The 7,369-nt window shown below is 56.6% G+C and overlaps 1 non-coding gene across 1 annotated transcript; it reads right to left on the bottom strand.

Moving 5' to 3' along the window:
• Nucleotides 1-6,075: 6,075 nt before the first annotated feature.
• On the bottom strand, nt 6,076-6,148 carry TRNAV-CAC. Its single transcript has one exon. It is a non-coding gene; the product is annotated as a tRNA-Val (tRNA).
• Between the last annotated feature and the right edge of the window lie 1,221 nt (nt 6,149-7,369).

Below are 7,369 nucleotides of genomic sequence, written 5' to 3'. Positions count from 1 at the left end.
AAAGCAAGTCCAGGGGATCCCGGGGGGCTCAGCGGTGGAGCGCCGCCTTCGGCCCAGGGCGTGACCCCAGGTCCCGGGATGGAGGCCCTCGGCGGGCTGCCTGCATGGAGCCTGCTGCTCCCTCTGCCTGTGTCTCTGCCTCTCTCTCTCTCTCTCTCTCTCTCATGAATAAATAAGTAAAATCTTTAAAAAAAAAGTCCAAACCTCGACGTATATGCACGAAAAGTAAGTCTCCTTTCCGGCTCTGCCCCCCCCCCCCCGCCCCGCCCCGCCCCGCCCCGCCCCGCCCCGCCCCGCCCCGCCCCGTCCCCTCTCCAGAAGCAACCACAGTTAATCAGTTTCCTGTAGGTACTTGGTGGGTGATTCATACATGTGGATGTTTACATGTGCGTGCTGTGGCTCGAAGGAGGGCTTGGGAGCCAACCAGCAAGAAAGAATTCTGGAGACATTTTTGGGGTAAAAAGGTGGTTTTATTCTAACACAGAATAGGACCCATGGGCAGAAAGAGCTGCTGTGGGATTGTGAGCAGCAATCATTTTATACTTTGGGATTGGGGGAGGTTTCCAAAAGGATTTTTCCTATGTTAAAGAAGACTCACTGGATCCTGGAGGCCTGGCTATTGTCAAGGTAAGGAGGTCCCCCCCACCCCAACAAGGCCTTAACATTAAGTTTGGGTGTTCTTGGGAGACTGTTACACTGCCTCGGTCCAGGATTTGTCAATGGGCTGCAGGTTGTAAGGAAACTTAATTTTATCTACATTTCTTTTTGCCTTTGTTCTCCACATCACATGCTTATTATATATTCTCCATTTTCCCTCACCCACGTACCCTACACCCAAGTCTTTTAGAATTAACATAACTTGGAGCCCCTGAAGGAGTCCAAAAGCTAGGTGCTATGCAGAGTTCTGTGGTTGGCCTTCAAGGTACTTCTAGCTTTTTGACAGTTGAGGCAGAAGGCCCAACTATGGGAATTACAGGTGCATTCCTGGCCTTCGCTATGCATGGGCTGTTTCTAAACTAAAGGGAGAGGCTTGTCTCGTCTTCTAACTGGAGTTGGGCAGGATGGTGATGCCTGACACTCCTGACTTGGCCAGATAGAGCCCATTTCCCAGCAGCGTGTGAAGCTCTTGCCCGAAGTCCCGAAGCTTGAGTAGGATTACTGGCCTGGGTAGAGTGGCCTCTCGGAAAGCCAACGCTGCTTTTGCATCAGTGGGAGATCCCTGGGGCCCCCGTGAATAGGTCACAGTGGTGCATGTTGCAGGTGAACTGGGAGCCCCTGGGCCCTGAGACCTCCACCCAGCCAGACCTGAAGGCGTTGTCAAAGGTTCTTGGTGTTGTCACAACAACATATTCAAGGACAGACACACAGCACAGTGGACGGATAACACAAGCAGGAAAACTTATTAAAGTGAGAAGTACATTCTCGAGATATGAGAGCGGCCAAGCTCGAGGGAGAGGGAGAGAGAGAGAGAGAGAGAGAGCACGCTGCATGCCCTGGTGGTTGGGTTCCTATCTTTTGTTGACAGTTGTTAACTAGGGGATGGAATATGCATTACTTGGGGTGGGAAGCAGGGTTCTCCCCTTTTTCTTCCGAAGTTGGTCAGGGGTTTCAGTCATAGTGATGTAGTTTGGGAACAGAGGTGAGGTGTGGTGGGGTGAGGTCCCGACAACCAAGAAGGAAAGCTTGAGATGTCTTTGGTGCTCAGTGGCGGTGGTTTTATGAAAGCAGGGGGACAGGTCCCACTGGGCACAGAGAGCTGCCACCTGCTGTGATGAGCTAGGCTGGTGACACACTTGGGAGTTGGGGGAGGTAAGGAAAGGGGAGGCTTCAAAGGGATTTTCATATGGTAAAGAGGACCTACAGGACCCTGGAGGCCTTGCTATTGTTAAGGTTGACTTTCCCTCTAGCCAGGCCTTAGCCTCAGGACAGTTGGGTTCTTCCCGGAGAAACGCGGCCTTCTGCCCCTTCAAGTCTCTGCCCCTGGGCTGCAGGTGATTGGGACATTTAAGGGTATCTATCTGCGTTTCCTTCTGGAGCCAGGTTATGGCTAAAATGCTTAGGGCAGCCCGGAGTGCCTGGGGATTGTCCCACACACCCCACCTGCGGGGATGGGGGGGTCAGCCTCCGCTTTGTCCTCAGCTCCCTCTGCTCCCTCATCAGTGGCATCCTCCACTGTAGGCCCGGCTGGCTTGATCCGGCTTCCTGTGGAGGGCTCCAGGACAGGCCTGTGACCTTCCCATAGCTGTGTAGTGAAAGGTGGCTTCCTCCTTGCTGGCTTCTAGGTCTCCTGTTAGAGCCTAACATGCCGACTACTGCGCTCAGGCCCCAAACGCCTGTGACCCAGGCATTTCCTTATTTCTTGGCAAGCCTTGCTGATTCTATCCTGAAACGCTTCAGAAGGCTCATCCTACTTTCCTCGGACCTGGGGTGACAGCAGCCTGGGCCCCGCATGACAGCCGAGAAGGGAGCAGGGTGAGAAGACCACAGTGCTATGAGCTTACCTCCAACCCCCCTGGGAAGTCACGGACTCGTTTGCTCCCGGGTACCAGGTCTGTCTCCCTGTCCCTGGATTTCCCTTTTGCGTCCCACCAAGGATCAGGCTTTGGAAGCTCCTGGCCAGTCGGGGTGGTGCAGGCCTGTCACCCTACTAACTCTTCGTACTCTCCATAAAGCCCTGAAATATTCTGAGCAGCAGGGAGGGAGTCCGTTCAAGGTCCGCAAAGCTCTGATGCGCCCCCTTCTCTTCCCCAACCTTCTGGCATCTGGTCAGAAAGGAGCTAGTGGTCACCCAGCAGTGCCAGAGCAGCTGGTCTGGAGCAAGGCTGAGGGAGAGCCGTCAGCCACCTGGGACTCCTGGTAAGACTGAAGCAGGGCCACCGGAGGAGATGCAGTTACTCCTTGCCTACTGCTGGTTGGCTGTAGTTTATGTTTTTCTCGGATCCCTTCTCTCTGCCCTGCTGTGCCTCGCAGGGATATGGATTTCCCCCTGCTCTCACCTCTTGCAAAGCGAAAGCCAAATTTCTCACATCTTACAAGGCGTTCTACTGCCCTCTAGCTCTCTCTTGATACAGTCCCAGGGGTCTTTTTGCTACTCCTGGAATGCAGCAGCTCCTGCCATAGGACCTTTGCACTTCCTGCCCCTCAGCCTGGAAGCTGGGCACCCACCTATCTGGGCTAGTTTCGTCACTTTTTTCAGGTTTTGACATTTTATTTTACTGTATTTGACACAGAGAGAGTGAGCAAGCATGAGCGCAAGCAGGGAGAGCAGCAGGCGGAGGGAGAGGGAGAAGCAGGCTCCCTGAGGAGCAGGTATACAGGGCTTCAGGGGCTTGATCCTGGGACCCTGAGATCATGACGTGAGCCAAAGGCAGACACTTAACTGACCAAGCTGCTCAGGTGCCCCTTCTTTCAGGTTTTAATTCAAAAGTCACTTTCCCAGGGGCCCTTCCTTGGCCATGTATCTAAAACTTGCCATACACCACCCCCCACACCCATTCACCCCACCAGTGTCCCATCCTGCTGCTCTCTAGTCCCCCTCACTCCTTATCATCACTGAATATACTATATACTTTATCTTTTTTATTCTCAGTCTCACCCACTAAGACGTAAACTCCATGCTGTCAGGGATTTGTTTTTGTCTCTCTTTTTGGCGTGACTGAATCCCCAAAGGTTAGAAAAATACCTGGCACCCAGGCACTCTATAAATCTGCGTTTACTAGAGGACATATGACGGTGTTGGTTGTCATAGCAGGGAGTGCATGGGGGAAAGGAAAGTAAAATGGGCGGATGCCCACTATAAAAATATTTACAGCAGTTAGAAACAAAAGTCTAAATGTACAGACAGCAACATGAGTAGGTCATAAAGTCACAGTGCCCGGTGCAGAAATTACACACAGAACCACTGCACATTTTACAAGGATACGTACAAATCCAAGATACATATCAAACAGTGGGGCTGGGCAGAGGGAATAGAGATAAGCAAAAAAAAATTAAGAGAAAAGAAAAATAAAGTTTTGTACCCATCCAGGTGGATAGAGGACAGCGAAATGAGATTAGCACTGTACCTGAGGTCCACTCAAAAATTATTTAATGTTGTGAATATATATTTTTGTTTCATACAAACTTTTTAAAAAGATCTTTTTTAATTCCAAAAAAATTGTTTTAAGTAATCTCTGCTCCCAGTGTGGGGCTCAAACTCATAACCTCAAGATCAAGCATCACATGCTCTATCAGCAGAGCCAGCCAGGCACCCCTTGTACAAACTTTTTTAATAAAAAAACTTTAAAATACATATTTTAAATGTATTAAAATACATTAATTTTTTAATGTATTAAAAAATTAGCGCTGGGGGGGCCCTGGGGGGGATCGTTCAGTCAGTTGAGTGTCTGCCTTGGGCTGGGGTCATGATCCCAGGGTCCTGGGATGGAGCCCTAGTGAGGGTCCCTGCTCTGCCTGAAATCTGCTTCTCCCTCTCCTGCTGCCCCTCCCCCATTTCATGTGCTGCTCTCTTTCTCTCTCTTTTTTTTCTTTAAAGATTTTATTTATTCATGATAGACATAGAGATAGAGGCAGAGACATGGGCAGAGGGAGAAGCAGGCTCCATGCAGGGAGCCCGACACAGGACTCGATCCCAGGACCCGGGGTCACATCCTGAGCCAAAGGCAGATGCTCAACCACTGAGCCACTCGGGCATCCCTATATTGGCATATTTTTAAAGGCTTTTATTTTATTTTTTTTTTTAAAGCTTTTATTTATTTATTCATGACAGTCACAGAGAGAGAGAGAGAGGCAGGAGACACAGGCAGAGGGAGAAGCAGGCTCCATGCACCGGGAGCCCGATGTGGGATTCGATCCCGGGTCTCCAGGATCGCGCCCTGGGCCAAAGGCAGGCGCCAAACCGCTGCGCCACCCAGGGATCCCTTAAAGGCTTTTAATATTTAAAAATATTTTTTTATGAAGGAAGTGACCCATGATGGTCAGTGAGCCACAGGCTAGCCACAATTAAGACAATGAACATACTCATCACTTCCCCCCTTAAAATTTCCTTGGGCCCCTTTTAATTCATCACCTGACATTTACCTCCCACTCTCCGAGCCACCTCGGATCTGCTTCTGTCTTTATAGTTTTCATTTTCTAGAGTTTTATATGAATGGAGTCACACAGCGCTCTGGTTTTGGTTGGGTTTTCACCCAGCATAATTATTTCAAGAGCCATGGTGTGTCAAGGGTTCATTCCGTTTTCTGGGGGCGGAGGGTCACCGGCACTCTGTCGCAGGGGACACCACAGTTCACTGTCACCTGTTAAATGGCCTTTGGGTTCTGCCTGGTGCTCTCTTTCCACTTGGTAAATACCAAGAATTAGAATGGCTGAGACCTATGGTAGGAGTTTAACTTGTAAAGAAGCTGCAAGTGGATTTTGCATTCACAGCAGCAGGGCAGGAGCGCGGCTTCCCCTGCAGGCTCCGGGGGCAGCTCCCGGGTGGGGCAGCCCTTGTCCCCCCGCCTGGCCGTGTCCAGCGTGTTTGAACTTTGTGCTCCCCTAATAAACGATGGTGAACACCTTTCGTGTGATCCTTTGCCTCTCATCTGTCTTCTTTGGTGACGTGTGTGTGCAAACTGCCCATTTGGGGGGAGGACGGGGTTGGATAGTGACAATGACTAATTAGAGGAAACCCTATTGCATCCACCTGACCGAGAGCCGACGGCGTACGGAGTCCCCGTGGGGAGAGGCCGCGGAGACCGAGAAGGGCCATCACCGCTGGGGACCGGGACCCGGACCGGGGGCGGGTGGAAGCTCAGACGGAGAAGAGAAACCAGAAAAGGCAGGTGGGGGCGGGTGGGGGCGGCAGGGCTCCTCTGTCCTGCGGGCCGTCCTCGGGGAAAGCCAGCCCGGCCGACTCCCCGGAGGAGGCGCGTCCGCCGCGGCCCCCGCCGAAGGGACCGGCACCGGGCGGAGTCTGACCGGGAACCCGGCCGTCGGGGGTCCGGCTGCAAGCGGGGGCTCGTTCTCTGCGCGGCCAGCGTGCGTTCCCTCTCCGGGGCCGGAAAAGGACGCGTCGCGGCCAAAACATACGCGTGTTTCCGCCCGGTTTCGAACCGGGGACCTTTCGCGTGTGAGGCGAACGTGATAACCACTACACTACGGAAACCGGCCGGCAGCGGGCGCCTGCGCAGCGGCCTTGGCTGGGGCGGCTGGGGGCCGTGGGGCGGCTGGGGGCCGCGGGGCGCTGGGAGCCGCGGGGCGCTGCGGGGGGTCGCTGGGGGGGGCGGGGTGCTGGGAGCGGGGCGCTGGGGGGGCCGGGGTGCTGGAGGGGGCGCTGAGAGCGGGGCGCTCTGGGGGGCGCTGGAAGCCGCGGGGCGCTGGGGGCTGCGGGGGGGCGCTGGGGGCCGCTGGGGGCCGCTGGGAGCCGCGGGGCGCTGGGGGCGGGGCGCTGGGGGCTGCGGGGGGCTCTGGGGGGCGCTGGAAGCCGCGGGGCGCTGGGGGCTGCGGGGGGCCGCTGGGAGCCGCGGGGCGCTGGGGGCTACGGGGGGCTCTGGGGGGCGCTGGAAGCCGCGGGGCGCTGGGGGCTGCGGGGGGCGCTGGGGCCGCTGGGAGCAGCGGGGAGCTGGGGGGCGGTGCTGGGAGCGGGGCGCTGGGGGGCGCTGGGGGCCGCGGGCCTGACCGCCGGCGCCCCCTGCAGGCAGCCTCGGCCGTCACGGCGCTCCTCGCCGGGCCCCGCGGCTGCGCCCCGGGTCGGGGGGCGGGGGGCGGGGGTGAGGGGGGAAGCAGGGGGCCGGCGCCGGCTCCGCCGGGTGCGGAAAAGCGGCTTCCGTCCGAGACAAGGAGAACACTGGGTGTTGGCCCTTGCGGAGGACGCCTCCGTCCCGCCTCCCGTGTCTTTCCCCCGCGAGTCCCCTTCACGCCTCACGCTCGGTGTCTGCGCCCCAGACGTGGGGGGTCCCGCCTGGGCCCCGGCGCCCTGGCCCTGCCGGCAGCGCGGTGCTGACCCTGGAGCCGCCGGCGTCGGCCCCACGGGTGCACCTGCGCCTGCCGGACCAGCTGGGCCGCGCAGGTTCCCTCGGCCGCCTGCTGGGGCTGATACCGGTGGCGACTCGGGAAGGGCCTGGAGGGAGGCCTGGGTCGGGTGCCTGGGGGGGGGGGGGGGGCACGGGCTTTCCGTGTGGGCCACCCCCTGTGGTCCCCAACCGCGGAGCCCCGCCAAGCCCCTACCTAAGGGACTGTTTCTGGGGAGGCCTCATCAGGTAGGAACGATCCATTATCCTCTCTCCAGAGGAGGGGGGCTGTCGCTGACATTTCCAAGCTTCCAACCATCATGGTTTTTCTGGGGACTAGGCCCCATCCTGAAGCTCTCCAGGGGCCCCCAGGAGTC

This window comes from Canis lupus, chromosome 38 (genome assembly GCF_011100685.1).
Source record: "Canis lupus familiaris isolate Mischka breed German Shepherd chromosome 38, alternate assembly UU_Cfam_GSD_1.0, whole genome shotgun sequence".
NCBI classification, from domain to species: Eukaryota; Metazoa; Chordata; class Mammalia; order Carnivora; family Canidae; genus Canis; species Canis lupus.
The sequence above is the reverse complement of the archived record's forward strand: the minus strand, read 5'-3'. Positions and strand labels throughout refer to the sequence as shown.